Source organism: Tiliqua scincoides, chromosome 1 (assembly GCF_035046505.1).
Source record: "Tiliqua scincoides isolate rTilSci1 chromosome 1, rTilSci1.hap2, whole genome shotgun sequence".
Classification (NCBI taxonomy): Eukaryota; Metazoa; Chordata; class Lepidosauria; order Squamata; family Scincidae; genus Tiliqua; species Tiliqua scincoides.
In genome coordinates this window covers 209589735-209608549 of record NC_089821.1, presented here as the reverse complement: position 1 = coordinate 209608549, position 18815 = coordinate 209589735, and the positions used below count along the sequence as shown (strand labels likewise).

The 18815-nt window shown below is 41.3% G+C and overlaps 1 protein-coding gene across 2 annotated transcripts in view; it reads left to right on the top strand.

Annotated features, from left to right (window-relative positions):
* NHSL1 (NHS like 1) overlaps window positions 1-18815 on the top strand; it is a 191603-nt gene that overhangs the window by 40205 nt on the left and 132583 nt on the right. The gene's annotated exons all lie outside the window — the stretch shown is intronic.

The following is an 18815-nucleotide window of genomic DNA, read 5'->3' as shown; positions in this document are numbered from 1 at the left end:
ATATAAATAAATATTTAGTAAATTCAGTATAAATAAGAATAGCTTCAGTCAGTCAGAGTTGACAGTGCTGGGCAGGATGATGGGAACCGGATATGAGTGCATGGCTAAAATCAGGAGGGGAGTGGATCTCAAACATCTTTAGTTTCTGCATTATGAATTCTGACACATGACTTGAAAGAATGCTGTAAATCATTAAAACTAAACTGGTGTTAATAAATTAAACATTTGCTTTTGGAATCAAAACATCCTTCCAATTGCATGCATTCAAGTATCAAATTCTGGAATAACTGAAACAGAAACCTACTGATTCTCTTGTCCTAAAATAAACAATCCTTGATCAGGTAAGAATTTCTAAATGAAAGAGAGAATATCAGGCATTTTTACTGCAATTCAAGCTTACACTATTCCATCAGTTAGCTGGCAAGTATGCAGAGGTGTTAATTTTGCACATGTTGAAAAAGTGGTATTTCAGAAATATTCCATATGCATATTTGTTTGTACATGTGCTTATACTTTGTGTAAGCATACATGGATTTTGTAATATTTGTTTTATTTGGCAAAAATGTTGATATTTGGCCAGTTTCCAAATGTGTGTGAAGTGCAGAATAATCCTGGTTTATTAATTTTGGAAAAATGACAGAATATGAACTCCAGGATGCTGTAGATATTGTGCACTCATGCTGTTGCTGCTATATATTCTATTTCAGGTCTCTCAGATGTTTAATCTACTGGCTTCTAAATGCCCATTTGAAGACTGTCCTTTGAAGAAAGAATTCTTGGCAGCTCTAATATTATATTGAATCATCTTCATACACATAAAGACTGAATATAGGCTGCAATCCTATACACACTTACCTGGGAGTAAATCCCATTGAACTCACTGGGCATCTACATTCTATGTAGATGTACATAGGCTTGTACTGTATGTCTGAATAAGCTTAGTAAGATAAAGTTTACTGCTCCACTGGATCCTGAACTCTGTGTTGGACCTGTATTGTATTGGCAACCTTCAGTCTCGAAAGACTATGTTATCGCGCTCTGAAAGGTGGTTCTGGCACAGCGTCTAGTGTGGCTGAAAAGGCCAATCCGGGAGTGACAATCCCTTCCACACCGGGAGCAAGTGCAGTCTGTCCCTGGTCTGTCTCCCTGGCTATGGGCCTTCCTTCTTTGCCTCTTAGCCTCGGACTGTTGGCAAAGTGTCTCTTCAAACTAAAGATCCAACATAAAGATCTATTTCTGTGTTGGACCTAAAGATCCAACATTGAGTCCTTCAAGTCTGTGCCGGCAAAATGACCAGCACAAACTTGAGAAGTCCCATTGCGGGGCTTGGGGCTTTCCCTGGGGGAAGGGGACAAAAGTTCCCTTCCCCTGAGTGGTGGCCTCGCAGTGCTACAGGATGCAGCAGTAGCCATTTTGACGCACCTGGTGGGGTCATCAGCTTTAGGACTGGGCTGCCAGTTTTTTGAAAGAGCCTCAGGGACACTTAAAAAAAATCTTAAAGGGTTTATTTGTCTTTATTTTACTGCAAATTGATACCTGTTTTGTGGGTGGAAAGGAATCGGCAACGCTTAGCCCTTGTATGCGTTCTGCTCTCTTAACCATTAAATTAGTGGACAATGGAACTATGGCACTGTGCCCCCCCCCCGCTATTTATAGTTTGCAAGAATTCTGAAGAGCACACCTGCTTTTGGGTGTGAATCAACAAGTTTGAATATGCTTTAACAGATCACCTTTTAGAACAAAATGGAATATCTTCCATTTTACAGATACTACAGTGACTTTTAATTTATGAGTCAGGTTTAAAGTAACTAGAAAATCAATTTATTCTGTGTGTGTGAAAAGTCACCCATGTTCTTCCCTTTCTGTCTTTCACTTTAATTCTGTTGATTTTGCTTTTCAGATGTAGTGCTGAAACTCAATTTTCTATCTTTACAAAACTAGAAATTGACCTTAACATTTAGGGATGTCTACTTTGATCATGTTAGAAATAAATCAGATACGCTGGCCATGTGCCAAGAATCTAGAAAATTGCATAAAGCCTGTGGGATCACTGTGAGAGACTTTAAGAAGACAGGAGGCTTTGATTTCCAAGAAAGCAATAAAATTCCATTGGACATGGAATTTTCCAATTGGATGTGGGAGAAATGCCTGTATAATTTGAAAGTAATTTTTTATAAACATGTTACTCTAATGAAAATATATAGAATCTACGGCAACAAAGTAGATTCTGAAATGTATAACCAATATTTTGTCTCAGTTATTCATAGTTATGCAGTTGAAATGTTTATACCAGGGGGTGTAAAACATAAGGCCTGTGGCCTGAATGTGGCCCCTGGAAGCTCTTTATCCAGCGCCCAAGATAATTGGGCTGTCCCAGTGTCACCCTTTTGGCAGCACCTTGACTGCTGAGACTCTGGAATGGAGAAGGAGAAGGCAAGGAATGCTGTGGGGAAAGGGGCAGACCAAGAGAGAGGGAGACACTGCCAAGGCTCTATGAGAGCCAAATTATCACGTGGACCACGGATACAGTAGTGCTGCTTCTGCTGAAGCATCTTGTCGCAGACCATCTCTCAACTGCTGAGCTGCAAAGTGACACCTCAACAGAAGCCGCGCTGCTGACAGTGTGTCACACATGATAATTGGACTCTCCCATGTCTTGAGAATATGATCAATATTTGCACATTTTCTCTTCTGTCATTTGTAGCTAATGAGTTGATGTGAGAACAAAGTGATTATTTCTGGCTTAATCATCTCTTAATGATATCACTTCCGGCCCACAGCAGGTGCCATGAAAGCAATTTGGCCTGCTATATGAAATGAGTTTTATACCACTGGTTTATATACTCACATAAAATCTCGGCATCTCTGACTTCTTCCTCTGTCCTCCTTCTTCAAATTCGGAGTCTCAAGTCCATTCAGCCTAGCCTAGGTTTTGTGCTGCTATCTTATTTGACATCAAAGCAGATGATCTAGGTTGCCCTAATTCTGTGTCACAGTACGCTTGTGTAGCAAGGAAGTCCTGTCTGCTATTGGTTTTGCTGTCCAGAAGGCTAGGCAAGGCAGACAGAGTGCTCAGTGAATTTGGGGGCTTTTAAAATTAACATGCCAAGTCTTAGAAAAATGACTGTTTAAGGGCCCAATCCTATCCAGCATATGAGCAGTGGTGCTAAAGGGCTGCCACTGCACCTTATGTGGATGCAAGCAAGATGGGAGATCTCCTCGGAGGATGGGGATGTTAATCCCCTTACCCTAAGTAAACCCTGCCTGCTCAGTGGAGCTTCTCGAATCTGTGCCAGCTATTTTGCTGGGGCAAACTCAAGAAGCCTTGTGTCGGGCTTCTGAAGCAAACACTGGGGATATGCCCCTGCTGGTCCCACCCCCTCCTGGGCCCATTCCACCCCATTCCACCTTCCCCCTGCCCAGAACCACCTCCACCAACCCTCCTGCCACCTTCTCTATGCCCCCACATTGCTTGGAGTTTACCCGCACTCCTCTGGTGGTCAGGGCTCCCACTGTGGTGCTGATGGGGCATTGCAGGCCTCTCTTCACCGGAGCTGGTTACTTCCAAGGTGGCACAAACATGCTTTACGGCATGTTTGCAACACCCGTGCCAGTGCTGGGGCTGCAGCACCAGGATCGGGCTGCCCATGTCGCATGGTACTTTCAGTGCTATGGCCTTTTGAATGATATCTTGTAAATGTAAATTAAATAGTTCAAGAATTGATAGATGAAAATACATAAATGTAATATGCTCATTACAATGATATGTATGACAAAGCTTGGAGGTGCAGAAAACAAACGAATATGACATTAATAAGAAAAAGCATAAAGGATTTCTTCTGCAAGCTTGATTTTTTTTTTTAAGAACAGTTAAGGGTAACCAAAGTATGTGAAAATATTTTCCACATAGCTCACATTTCTGATAGTGTAGGAAACAGTAGGGGGAAATTCCTCATACATTGGTACATAGCCAGTATTGATACAGTGTGTGATTTCTATTTACCCTTTTTCTAGATGTGAATTGTTGCAGTCTTCCTTTGTATTTTAATACATAGAACAAAACATGTAGAGAAAGCAGGAAGTACTCTTAAACCCTTTACAAAGCAATTGAAATTCACAGGTTTCACTTATACTGCTTAGCTGCAACAGTGAAGCTAACCCCAGTCTGGACATCACAACAAACTATGATTACATCAAACAATGTGAAAGAAGGGGGGGCAGGGAAGTTAACTTGTATGTTTCTGGTTTTCAGATTATGGTTTAGAGATCAGGTTCTGTGATGACTGAAATGAGAAATTACTATTACAGTAATTTTACAGTATTACAGTAGTGTTACGGTAGACTTATAAACAGCTATATTGGTCTTTTATTGTGTGTGACATTAATCCCTAAGGGTAAAGCAAGGAATCACAGAAGGTTAGAATATCCTGTACAAATTGTTTTCTGACAAGAGATCAAGTCATTTATAAAACTTCATCAAACAGCAGTTTTTAAGCTCTAGATGTGGTGAGTTACCTTGTCGTCTGCATTTGATAATACTCTGTTGATGAACATGACAGTATGTCCCCTAAGGAAATGCTTCTATTGGCTTTGATCAAGGGAGCATATAAACTTAGTTTTGCATCAACACTGCAGTATATTGATTGACTCTCTGGCATAAGGTACTAGGGAAGACAAGAAGGAACCTCTGAATCTGCACTTTGTTGTCTCTCATGATGAGTCTCTTAGTGCCTGCAGTTCGTTTGTCCTTCCAGATTCTAAGGGAACCTTAAGGTTTTCCCTGAGATTATAGCATTCTAAAAACTTCAAGGTCATATTTAGGTGTTGCCTGGGGCACAACTAGTGTAATCTAATCCTAGGCCCATTATACTTTATTTCTGTCAAGTACCACCAATAACTCATTTCTCCTTCATAACTGTCTAGTTTTGCCTATGATCCAGCATTATGATGCTCCTCGTACTCTTATTTACCAACTACTATATAAATATGATGATTTGGATGAGTTAGAATACAAGTTGGGCATCCGTTATCTGAAGTAGTTGGAACTGGAATTGGATCTATGAGTTAATTGGTACTGACTGCCCTAGGCAAAGACAAAATTTTTGTTTCCATCGTGCTAGTTTGGTCTTGTTTTGGAGGGATTGATTTGGATATGATTGATTAGAAAGTAATTATTGCATTTTTAGTTTTATACCACTATCTTGCACCTTTTCTGGATACACAACCAACTAGACCAGGGATGCCCAAACCCTGACCCGGGGGCCATTTGCGACCCTCAGGGACCCCTAATCCTACCCGCAGAGAGCCCCCAGTCTCTACTGAGCCTCTGGCCCTCCAGAGACTCGCTGGAGCCCACACTGGCCCAACATGACTACTCTCAGTGTGAAGGCCGACTGTTTGACCTCTTGTGCGAGCTGAGGACCAAGAGCTCCCTCCACTGCTTGCTGTTTCACACCTGTGAAGCAGCAGTGGCAGTAAAGGAAAGGCTAGCCTTGCTTTTCGCGAGGTCTTTTGTAGGCCTTGAGCTATCATGAGACCTTCATTCATTCATGTTACATCTCTAATATATTCATTTATGTAAATTTATTCAAATTTGAAATGTAAATTAATTACACAGACCTACAATTCTTTCTCTATCCAGTTTCCACCTGTACAACTGAAAATTCTGAGTTTGAAACAAGAAGTGGGGGACCAATCCTAATGATTGATTGACTCACCGGCATGCACCTGACATTTCCGTATTGGTTGCTGTGATCTTTGAGAAATGACTTGATTACACTGGTTGAAAATGTTCCCCATGGGGTCAAATTTCTCATTTGCTCACCCCAGATATCTTTTATTTTTCTTTATAAATTCATCAAGAATTCTGAGGAGTAGCACAGGCCATACCATTCCTATTTTTGTAGAAATGTGTGGGCAACATCCATAGTTCCCCTTTCTCCAGATAAAAAGTCCTTGTTCTTGAGTAAGGGAAACAACAGATGCCACTACTGGCTTCTTCATTTTGTTAACGTGGCGTTTAATCTGTTTCAAATTGCCAAAGTGCTGGGCAACATTTGCAACCCAGCTGCTCCACAAAAATGGCTCTTACCAGACTGACACTACTTGCAGCTGCTAGAGCAGCGATTTCATAGGCCTACAAAATTGAGGGCCAGAAGTTTTTCCCAAACTTTATGGTGGTTTGATATGAATTTGGGGTGCCGATATTTGGGGTGCCAAATATACCCAGGAATTGGTGTAACGTTTAAGGAAGCAAAATGTGTGTTGGCCTGTGTTTTTTTTTAACCGGCCCCCAATACAGTGTCAGAGAGACGATGTGGCCCTCCTGCAAAAAAGTTTGGACACCCCTGAACTAGACAAGTAGAAACAGTTGTTTTGTGAATCAAAAATAAATGATGCAATAATGAGAAGCCAGAATAAAAGGCACTTATCATTTGGTAGCTATACTAGTGGGGGTTTAATGGCCATCATAAGCCCCACTTACTTTATGAAGATTTTTGTCAGGAGGAGTCGGTTTAAAAATTGGGCTCAGAGTTTCAAGATAATGAGTTCAGATTTACAGCAGTTCCAAATTAGTTTCAGGCTTCTTGTCTTAATTCACTCCAGATGGATGAGATTATAACATGAAGTATGAGTAGAAAATAGAAATTGTTTTCAGTATGATGTTTTCCTAGAAGAACATGCTGTTTTTGATTGATTTCTTCGTTCTTTAAGGACTCATTTGCATGGCAGTTTAATAGTTGAAAAACTTTACCTGCTTTTTTTCAATTTGCAACTGGAGTTGGCAATACAAAGGGAAAACCAATTTTGAAATACAGTAATTTGTGGTACTTCATTTTGGAGTCAGATTCAAACTATAAAATCAAACTATAAAATTTTTTTTGTACATGCTCATGCAATATTATCATGGCTTATTTTCAATATTGCTGGAAAAACTGCTCTAGAAGATAGAAAATTGTTTATTGTAGTAATAAATAATAACGGTGCTTGCGTAGACTGCCGAGCAGCGGGGAGATGGTGGGGAGGAGGCATGTCGAAGGAGGGAGTGGGGAGGGAGGAAGGCAGGACCGGTGGAGCAACGTGCCACCAGATCCAAATCCTCCACATTGGGCTCACCTCCCAACATGGAGGCTTTTGATTCACTGTCAACCTTTTGGTTGGCGCTGAATTGAGTAGTGCTTTTGCCTGAGGAGCAGTCGGCGGCTGCCTGAAGCGTGCAGGATGCAGCAGCAGGATTGGGCTGCCCAGCTACCCAGTGAGTTCATGACAAATGTGAAAGTGAAACAAGGGGCTTCCTGTTTTGTAATGCAATCTCTTATGGCCTCATCCTATTCCAATACCATACCAACATCGTACAAATGGCAGTGTGACATCTGTCATATCCTAAGCCTATCCAGGCAATGCCATGCCAGCATAGCCCTTCCAGTAATGCTGGTGTGGCCAACCCAATAACACTGATGCAACCATTCACAGCAAAGCTAACAGTGTCCATGGAAACCCAACACAGCTCATTGCCCATGTTACTGTGATAGTATCAAGCCCTGTTTCATGTTTCAGAAGTCTTCCAAGTTTCTTTGATACAAATGCGCACAATTCATTGTTGCTTATATTGGTAACTTGAAGAAAACACAGGTCATGAAGAAAACACATGAACTGGAGGTTGTCCATGACTTTGTGTACCTTGGCTCAACGATCTCTGACACTCTTTCTCTCGATACCGAACTAAACAAACGCATCGGTAAAGCAGCTACCACGTTTTCCAGACTCACAAAGAGAGTCTGGTCCAACAAGAAGCTGACGGAACATACCAAGATCCAGGTCTACAGAGCTTGCGTCCTGAGTACACTTCTGTACTGCAGCGAGTCATGGACTCTTCACTCACAACAGGAGAGGAAACGGAATGCTTTCCACATGCGCTGCCTCCGACGCATTCTCGGCATCACCTGGCAGGTCAAAGTTCCTAACAACACAGTCCTGGAACGTGCTGGAATCCCTAGCATGTATGCACTACTGAAACAGACGCCTGCATTGGCTCGGTCATGTTGTGAGAATGGATGATGGCCGGATCCCAAAGGATCTCCTCTATGGAGAACTCGTGCAAGGAAAGCGCCCTACAGGTAGACCACAGCTGCGACACAAGGACATCTGCAAGAGGGAGCTGTAGGCCTTAGGAGTGGACCTCAACAAGTGGGAAACCCTGGCCTTTGAGCGGCCCACTTGGAGGCAGGCTGTGCAGCATGGCCTTTCTCAGTTTGAAGAGACACTTGGCCAACAGTCTGAGGCTAAGAGGCAAAGAAGGAAGGCCCATAGCCAGGAAGACAGACCAGGGACAGACTGCACTTGCTCCCGTTGTGGAAGGGATTGTCATTCCCGAATTGGCCTTTTCAGCCACACTAGACGATGTTCCAAAACCACCTTTCAGAGCGCGATACCATAGTCTCTCGAGACTGGAGGTTGCCAACAACAGGAATATTGGTAACTTGCTGTATAGCCTGTAGCCACCCTATTTGTTGTTGGTTGTTAGGAGAACTTTACATTTTGATAGGGCAAAATATACCAGAGTCTCCGTGTATCAGCAGATCCAGTGTCTGCGGATTCAGGGCCCAATCCTATCCAACTTTCCAGCACTGGTGCAGCTGCAATGCAGCTGCTAGGTAAGGGAACAAATGTTCCCATAGTTTGAGGAGGCCTCTGTGACTGCCTCCCCACCACAGGATGCAGTGCACACCCCATCGTCACGGCTGTGTCAGCACTGGAAAATGGGATAGGATTGGACCCTCAGTTATCTGTGGGGCCCCCTGCGCACCTCACACCCATGGCAATAACTTAGGTTTTTTTAGTAGTGCTAGAATGACAGGTGTTTCTTGTTTTAACAAAGCAACATTCTTGCTGAACTGAAAAACGTTCTTCCTGTTAACATTCAGTTATTCTTCCTCTATCGTGCAGACTGGTTGCCTGAAGATCACATGCTTCAGGGAAGCTAGTAAGTTGCTTTGTTCCAGCAAGAAACACCAGCTCTTCCAGTTCTACTAAACAGAAATGAAGGCAATGGGTATGGGGGCTGCTATATCCATAGGGTTCCCCCATATGCACAGTTTTCATATCTGTGGGGGCCCCTGAAACAGAACCCCTATGGATATGGTGGGGTGGTCATCTGTACTTTGAAGAGGCACGCTTGCTTTCATTTTGCATCTTGATATAGCTGTTAATGCTCTATTTGTTGATCAAGCATCACAGAATTAATTTGTATAGGATAGTATGCATTTCCATATTATACACTACTTTATTAATTGTTACCTTATTATTATTCCCAGATATAGGGAATTGAAATGTAATATATTATGGTTGGGTGTGGTAGAGTCATGTTTTGTACTTTGTGCTAGAATTTTTTTCCATACTATGGTTTTTGCATCTCTGTAGAGATTCTGAATTTATAAGACAATCAAAGTGGTGTGCTAATGGCGGTGTTCGCTCTAAGCCAGAGATTTTCAACCAGTGTGCCATGGCACATTGGTGTGCCGCAAATGGTCTGCAGGTGTGCCATGGGAGTTTGGGGGAGGGTCATTTATTAGTAGGGCCATTGGGAGATGTGAGCCCCCTACCAGCATTGCAGTGTGCATTGTTAATTGTAAAAAAACTGGTGGTGTGCCTTAATAATTTTAGCACCTTGTCAGTGTGCTGGGAGATGAAAAAGGTTGAAAATCACTGCTCTAAGCTGTACACCTGTGCAGCTTGAAGCTTGGTTTTCCCGGAAGTCTGGTGGTGTCATATGAGGTCATTACTGGGTATCCAGAGATGCCACCATGCAGCCATGGAAGGGACCCGTGCAGTGGTGCGAACCTCTTGAGGGAGCACTGGTTAACAGGTGTCCAAATACTACAGAAGTATTTGTGTGAATATCTCCTAATGGGCAAATCTTTCATGCTTTGGGGCAGAAATTTCTATCAAAATGCAGAATTCATATCTTCTGTGCGTCCCATGATTAAGAACAGAACAGCTTTACAAAATTAACATAGCACATTCCACAGTTTCTATTTTCATTGTATCCATTACAGATGCTTTCTTGACCCTAGTGTACTTTAGCAAATTTAATACTGTTCTAAGCTTTTAAAAATGATTTTTCAGCATGACTGTATAATCCTAACAAGCAGATCTGTTTTCCTTAAAATTCTTAGTACTTGGTCTCCAAGACACTTTATCCTTTTTATGCCTATAATATTCCTAAATTTCCTGAGACCTTCCTGCTCAAACAGCCATTTTTTAGACTCCAAAATTTAGCCTATGTGTTGATAACCCAGAAATGTCATAAATCAAATAGAGAAGGGAGATTAAATGCTAATAGTTATAGGATAATGAAGAAAATTCTCTGTGTAAGTTATATGCATGTGCCTGTGAATGTTTGTTTTATGGAAGCTTTTATTTAAGAGCTAGCTGGAGTACCCATTCTTTGAAAGCAGTAAAAAAGTGATCACTTTCTACCCTGTTGACAGTCTACCATCTAAGATGTAAAGAATTGTGTAACTACAAGGCTAGTGCTTTTCGTACAGTACTTTGCAGTTTTACCCTCCAGCACTAAGATCACCAAGTTACTTGGTTTATTAGCCCTTGTCAATGAGAGAGCAATCTTGCCTTACATCAATGCCAGACTCTTTTAGGGAGTATGCCTGGGACTTATTGTTAGTCATCATGAAGTTAGTCATTCTCTGTGTGGGAATTGCAATCTTTTTAAATTAAAAAGGGTAGTCTGATCAGATGATCAGAATGCATGGATTAAATACAGTTTCACTTTCTGCACATCCTATAAACACTGTAGCCTTGATGACATTGCACCTCAGGACCTTGATTTGAAGCCTTGTGCCATTAGAAAGTTTTGGTGGATTCAGATTATGTAGCAACATTACTGGTGCACCAACTTTTAAAGTAAGATGGTGGGCTGACTTTCCAGGGGGATTTAATGTGTTAAGGAATCAACAGGGTGATATGTGTCTGATACATGTTTATCACCATATCAACTGGACACCACATGGACAGTTTTACCACCTTCTACAAAAAACGCAAGTTGTCTCATGATGTAGTTTTTATTAGTGATCCATAAGCAGTAGTGGAGCGGGGGGGGGGGAGGAGCTGTAAGTCCTGCGTGACTCTGAAACTTACCATGTAAGCTGCTCCTTCCTCTCCGGGTCATTCTGAGGAACTTTTTGCCCCAGAAGGCTCCAGGAGCGAGGGAGAGGGGCAGCTTACATGGTGGGTTACAGAGCCATGCAGGACTTACAGCTTTGCCCCCCTTCTGGCTCCACTACTGTCTATAAGCAGTGATTTTTGCCAAATTTCAACTTTTTTGGTTTACAGGAAATAGGAGATAATTTGATGAGCCAATGAGTCAGGGCAATATGAACACTGCATGGGCAGTTTTTCCGCTTTCTATGAAAACACAAGCTGTCTCACAGTGCAGTTTTATTAGTGATGCATAATCAACAACCATGCCAAATTTCAGCTTTTTAGCATAACAGGAAAGAGGAGAGCCACTGATTATCAGTGTTTTTGCTTTTTTGTGAAGATAGTGGTAAGGAGGTAATTGAATGTTGGAAGTACATGAAGAAATCACCATTCCTTGGAATTCACACCCAGATTTCCAAAAAATCAGATTTTTCTTCTAATTAGCAATGAGGTGGCCAAGTTTGCGGGTGCCAACACATTATTCAAGATATTGAATAAAGGCCGCTTTTAAGGGCCTGAAGCTAAACACAATATCTAAGGGAGGTTTGTCCTTTTTTGAAGCCTGCTGATCAACAGTTGCATTGTTTTGATGAACTATTATTCAGCAATAATAGTTTTCTTCTTAAAAGAAGATTAGGTGCTATATGGAAGAAAAAGATCAGGTATTATATGGAATTGGTTATAGAAAGAAAAAATCATTTTAACTCTTTGTTTTGTAGGGGAAGGCTTGTTGTCATTGTTCATGTTTTGTGTTAATTGAATAGTTGGACTCTTAATTAGGGAGAAAAGGTTGCTTTAGCAGTACTTTGATAATTTCTACCAGCTGTGGAAGAGAACTAGAAGAGAGAAACCTATCAATTTATTTTATCAAAATAAGTATCAAAAGCTGCTTGGATTTCATCATTGTCATCATCACCACTTCCTTTATTGCTTTTAGCCTAAATCCTTTGCAATCTGCATTTTGGTTTACTGTCACCACCTTACTTTCACTTTACTATGACTTTACCAATAAAGATTTATTTCCATCACTACCTAATGCACATCAGTCTAAACAGTTGTGATTGGATGTGGTTGGGTCTGATTCTTCTGGTTTCAGTGAGATTCCTTGTTAAGTATGTAGCCAGTGGTTCATGTCTAAATTCATAAAATAAAATAGAAAAATTCTGTGCCCATTTAAAGATTTCTATGATAACCAACAAACTTTGCCAATATGATTTGGAATTAGATTTGTAAAGGAAATAGTTTCTGGAAACTGGAAAGGAAATACATTTCCGCTAAATTTTAAGATACTGTCCAAGCAAATTGCAATATCTGACTGGCTGCCAGTATGCAAAACAAAAGTTTGCCTTACACTACTCTTCAGTAGTATTTGTCTTGGCTGTGACTTGCTCTAAACTGAGAGGCAGGCTAGCTATATTTGCATTCATTTCTTGACTGGTGTTTGGATACAAAATAAATCTGGGCTGTATTGAAGAAAGGATGTTCTCTAGCATAATAGAGCTTATGCCAAGCCTCCTCAGAATTTCTAAAAAAAATTATTCCCTTGATTTTTTAAAGAGCTGTGGCTTACTGGAGTAAACATTAATCTGTGTATCATTAGGCATACATTTTATCCTTCCTGGTAGGATAAGAAGCCTTTGGAGAGATTAATTCAATTCCTTGAATGCATTTATGAAAAATGTTTTGCATCTTGTACAGAGGTGGCTATTAGGGGGTCTTCCACAATCCTGATCCAACGCTGGGCTCAGTTCTCCTTTACTCTTCAGCAGGAATCCAAGTGTGGAGAAGAGTTTGTGCAGCAGTGCGGGAACAGGACTGCCCCACTGGTGTCCTCTGAGAATCACAACAGCCTAACCTATTGATAGTGCCTGCGTTCCACCCAATAATTTGGTGCAAGTGGGTGGAATGCATCCATGATCACCGGGTTAGGCTGCAGCGATTTTCGGAGGATGGGCAGTCCTCCCTCACCTGCTGCCCCTACACCTCATGTTCCTGTTGTGTAGCCACCTACTTCCTCCTATATCTCCAGGTTACATGGGTCTGCCCGACATCTTGGGTCTACCCTTCAACCTCCCTGCCATGATCATAGGCATGCCTGCCCTCAGTGTGCTGTGACCCCAGCTGTCATCTTGTGAGAAGTCAATTCGCAAGAGATATGAGTACACGTATCTTTGTTTGTGACCTGACAATTACGTGAGTTGATATTGGCAGTTCAACTCCTGTCAGCAGCCCTGAAAAGACAGTCCCATTCTGTTCCCACCGACCCCAGTCAAGTACTGACAGGTTGTGTTTTTGTGTCAAGCACTTTGGCCTCCAGCTCCATATACTCCACACGTCAAGCGGAGCGTGGGAGGTGAAGGGCCAGAGAGAGACCAGACCGGGAAGGAATCCAGCTGGAATGAGGAGTTCTATGAAAGACTAGAACTAGTCAATTGTAAAAATCCCTATGGGAGTTAGAACAGCCTGCCTATGTAAATTGCCTTGGATTAAAGTCTGAGGCGAAATCTGACGACCAAAGAAAGGCGGTATATAAATACCTGTATGTATAAATAAATAAATAAATACTGTGATCTGGTAGTATTTAAAGAAAGTAGCGTGAATCCATCTGGGTTTCCACTGAGAGAGTAGACTTGCAACAGAGTACAATTAAGTGGATATTCTTTCATTGCTTTTTAAGGGAAGAGCTTTTTCTTGAATAGTTCAGGTTGGAACTCTGTACACCAGTGTTTCTCAAACTGTGGGTCGCGAGCCAATTTCAGGTGGGTCCCCATTCATTTCCAATATTTTAATATATTAGTCTTGATGCTACCATGGTATGTGACTGCATTTGGGAAAGTGTTACAAACCTACTACAAGAACAAGCTACTATGTATGTTCTTTTTACAATGATAGTAAATGGGACTTACTGCTGGGTAAATGTGGGTAGGATTGCAGCCTAGGATTGTTAAAAATTTTCTTGCTTGATGATGTAACTTTGGGACATGACATCACTTCCTGTGAGTCCTGACAGATTCTCATTCTAAAAAGTGGGCCCTGGTGCTAAATGTGTAAGAACCACAGCTGTATACAAAGCCCTTGGGTCAGTGAGTTAGAAGAATTCTCTCTTCAAGCCCTCAACCACTCAAACAGATTTAGACTGCAATCCTATGCACACAATAGGATTGTAAACCCAGTTGACATACTTCATAGATGTGGATATGATTATGCTGTTTTTTCTATTCCATAATTATATATTATCATTGAATTGTGGGTGGATGTTGCATGTAGGGATTTATCTACTGATGTTCTAGGACTTTTTAACTTTATAAATGTACAGATTAAGAATTTGTGCAGTGGCTTCACTTTAAAAAGGAATTGTTTTCATGATATTCATTTCAAATCATTAAGATGCTATAACTGAATCGGATTTGGTTTTTTTCCTAGATGGGTTCTCTCCTTTGCCTTGGCTGTTTTAATTTTAAAATAGCTGTGTATGCCTAATGAGTAACCATAAAAAAGCCCATACAGACTTTGCCCACACGGGTTAGGATGGAGGGATTCAGTGGATTACGTTTAGATGAAAGTCCCAGGATTGGGCTGTGTCTCTATTACCCCCAGCACCCCCAGTGTCTTTTTTTCTGGCTTTTTATGTGCATCTTTTTAGTTAGTCTTTTGGGGAAAAGGAATCATTTATTTTTTTCTCTGTAAACAATCTTATGAACTTTTTTCTTAAAAGATGATATATAAATATTCTTACAGCCCAATCCTATCCGTTCCACTGCTGATATAGCTGCCCAAAATTGCTTGTGCAGTGTCCTTCTGGGGTACAGGTCCTGGAGGTCTCTGCTGCATAAGACAACATTTATTCCTTTATCTGGGGGTAAGCCTCCAAGGTGTGGAGGGATCTACTTGGACCTGCACAGATGAAATCACTGGTGCAAGTCTGCGTGGACCCAGGGATCGAGGCAAGGGAAGGAGGTTTGGATTCAGCAGCTGCTGCTGACACAGAATTCCCCTCCTTCCTGGACTCAGTCTGCCCTCTTCCCAGTCCCTGTTGCTGCCCTCCCCCCAGCCCATTCTACCCCCCCAACAACCTACTTTCATTGGGAGTCTCTCATGTCTTGCCACTGCACGTGGGTCTGTTCCAGCTTCACTGGTGGCATACTGGAAGTATGCAGCTCTGCACGCTTTAGGAAGACCATTTGTGGAAGACGCTTTAGGAAGGCCATAAAGTGCACTTTGCCACTGGATTGCTAGATCTAGCAGTGGCACCCACCAATAGGATTGGGCTAGTTAATAACACTAATAAACATCTTAGGAAGTGTTCTCAGTGTACAAACTTGTCCATGATGTGGAAAAATTGAGGTTAAAAATTGTCATAGCTTTAAAACATAATGTGAGAAGCAGCCCATAGTCCATTGCCATTTCTTCCAAAGAAAGGCTTCACTGGCAGGTGAATTTTGTTTGTGTTGAGCATGATCCTCTCCCTTGGTAGTCACTTTTCACTACTTTTCACTGTTACTTTTTACTATTAAATTCTCAACAGAAAGTGTCAAGTGATGCTTTGTGCGTGAATGTCTGTACTATGTTTATATAAGAAAGCCTTACACCGTTGTTGGCAACCTTCAGTCTCAAAAGACTATGGTATCGTGCTCTGAAAGGTGGTTCTGGAACAGCGTCTAGTGTGGCTGAAAAGGCCAATTCGGGAGTGACAATCCCTTCCACAACGGGAGCAAGTGCAGTCTGTCCCTGGTCTGTCTCCCTGGCTATGGGCCTTCCTTCTTTGCCTCTTAGCCTCAGACTGTTGGCCAAGTGTCTCTTCAAACTGGGAAAGGCCATGTTGCACAGCCTGCCTCCAAGCGGGCCGCTCAGAGGCCAGGGTTTCCCACTTGTTGAGGTCCACTCCTAAGGCCTTCAGATCCCTCTTGCAGATGTCCTTGTATCGCAGCTGTGGTCTACCTGTAGGGCGCTTTCCTTGCACGAGTTCTCCATAGAGGAGATCCTTTGGGATCCGGCCATCATCCATTCTCACGACATGACCGAGGCAACGCAGGCGTCTCTGTTTCAGTAGTGCATACATGCTAGGGATTCCAGCACGTTCCAGGACTGTGTTGTTAGGAACTTTGCCCTGCCAGGTGATACAGAATACATCGGAGGCAGCGCATGTGGAAAGCATTCAGTTTCCTCTCCTGTTGTGAGTGAAGAGTCCATGACTCGCTGCAGTACAGAAGTGTACTCAGGATGCAAGCTCTGTAGACCTGGATCTTGGTATGTTCCGTCAGCTTCTTGTTGGACCAGACTCTCTTTGTGAGTCTGGAAAACGTGGTAGCTGCTTTACCGATGCGTTTGTTTAGTTTGGTATCGAGAGAAAGAGTGTCGGAGATCGTTGAGCCAAGGTACACAAAGTCATGGACAAATAAGCCTTACACAAATAAAGCTAATAGTTATCTATTGTGGAAGATGAATTTTTTTGTCCTAGTAGTTACATAAAATGATCAGGTGAACTTGCATTTGCTAAGATATATAACTGGAAAATGGTGTTGGTTTTAAATTTGCCTGCATCCAAGTAACTTTTTATTTCTGTTTGGTCATACTGCAGTCAGAAAGACATTCTTAAAATGAAAGAGAATAACACTTATAAAACCTGTGTATAATTTATAGGTTTAATTTTGTTTGAGAAAACAAGAAAAGGTCACTCAAAATAACTTGGTTGTGGGGACACATTTCACCAACTCCTAATTTTACAATCTTATTTAGATTATTTTTATTCTAATATCCATGAGGAAAATAAATTTTGATTGGGTTGCTCAAACTTAATAGCTTTCTGAATTTTAAGTGGCAAAGGGAGGATAACGAGGTGTGTTGATTCAAAAGACATAAGCAACTCCAGTCAATATTTTATTGTTGTTATACAAAGAGGTACATTGGAGACAGAAGAGTGCTTGTCTCCTAAAGCCTACAGTCTAATAAGCAGGTGGCATTGAGAACGTGTACAGGCATATATCAAGCATCTTGTTTTGTTTTATAGCATGTGCATATTCACTTTGCTTTGCCTGTAAATAGATGTATATTGGTTAAAAAAAAGTAGGTCAAATCAATACAAAAATGTGGGTGTGGAATTTAAAAATCTTAAATTGCTGACTAATGTTTTATGTATAATCTTTTGACTCCTCTAAGACTACAATCCTATTCGCACTTACCTGGCAGTAAGCTTCATTCACTGTAATGGGAATTACTTCTGAGTAGACATGCATAGGATTGGATTCAGGTTGCAATCATGTTTGTGCTTATCTGGGAGTAAGCTTCATTGAGTAAAGACTTACTTCTGAGTAATCTGCATAGGATTGCACTGTACTTTTTCACTTAGATCACTGAACTGTGAAATATTGACTTTTGAAGGGTGTACTTCCTTTTTCTGTCATCCTTTTACTTGTTTTTAAGTATTGTTGCAGTAATCATAGATAGATGCTGTCCACAAGTGTTCTGAATTTTCCCAGCTGTGGGTTGAGGTGACTGGACAAAATGTGAAACTGTAGGATTTCTATTGTGTCATCTTCAGTTAATTTTCTTTTTCCTCAGTTGATACTATACCTCTGTTACCAGTGTACAAAGGGTTACACATTCCCTGCTACGTACAAAATCTGAGAAGTTACAAGCACTTACTGTCTCTCTGCTTCTATAGCTCTCCTAAGCCCCAAGCCTGCCTGGTAGATTTGAATTTACCTTGTTGGCCTCGATAGTAATTCTGTGGAAGTTCCACTACTGAGGTAGATCCCATATAGATTTCCTTCACAATCATTAGGTATGATGATAGTACTCTCATAAAATACTGTAGATCCCTCTAGTTGTCAGCTTCTCCCTCCTGCTGATCACAGTCAAATCAGTAGGCAGACCTTGCTATTATCCCTTTCATGATACCAAGGAAGAGCAGTGGAAAAGTGAGAATAAGCTTGAAATTCACATTCAAATTCAGCTCTTTTGCCCAGAGTAAACAAACTGGGCAAAACCAAAATGCTGTTCTATGCAAAAATTGCACTGGGAGAAAAGAATCGGAGAGATGTTCTTTTAGGAATTATTTAGATGTCACCTCTGAACTTAATTCCTTTGATAATAGAAGTGAAGTGAAACTTAATTTTTTTCCTTAAAAAAAAAATCTCTTTAGCTGAATACAATTATAAAGAATGGGAGTGGTTATTTGTGGTTAAAAGTCTCAAGGATATTTTGCCACAGAAGATTTCTGTATTATGAAGCCACAACCACATCCATATCCAGTTCTTGAAGAACTTATGTGGAACATGGTATACTAATTTAACAGGTTCTTAGATGTGGTAGTTTCTACTGGGACTGTTGTCTGGAGAAAAGCCATTACTGAATGGAGGAAACCCCAAGAGAAATAAGATTAAATCTAAGGACTGAGCTTGCTGAAGGGTTTTTAATTCAACATCCCACTATAGACCAGGTCATTAGCAGGAGCAGTTGCAAGCTGGGGTGAAGCTACACATAACTGCTGCAAGCATGTTGCTGTGAATGTGAAATAGGGAAGAGGGGCATGTTCTTGTCTCTTGATTTTCTCTTGCAAAACTAGAAAAAAAGCCCTTTATCAAAAGCTCTTGGTGAAA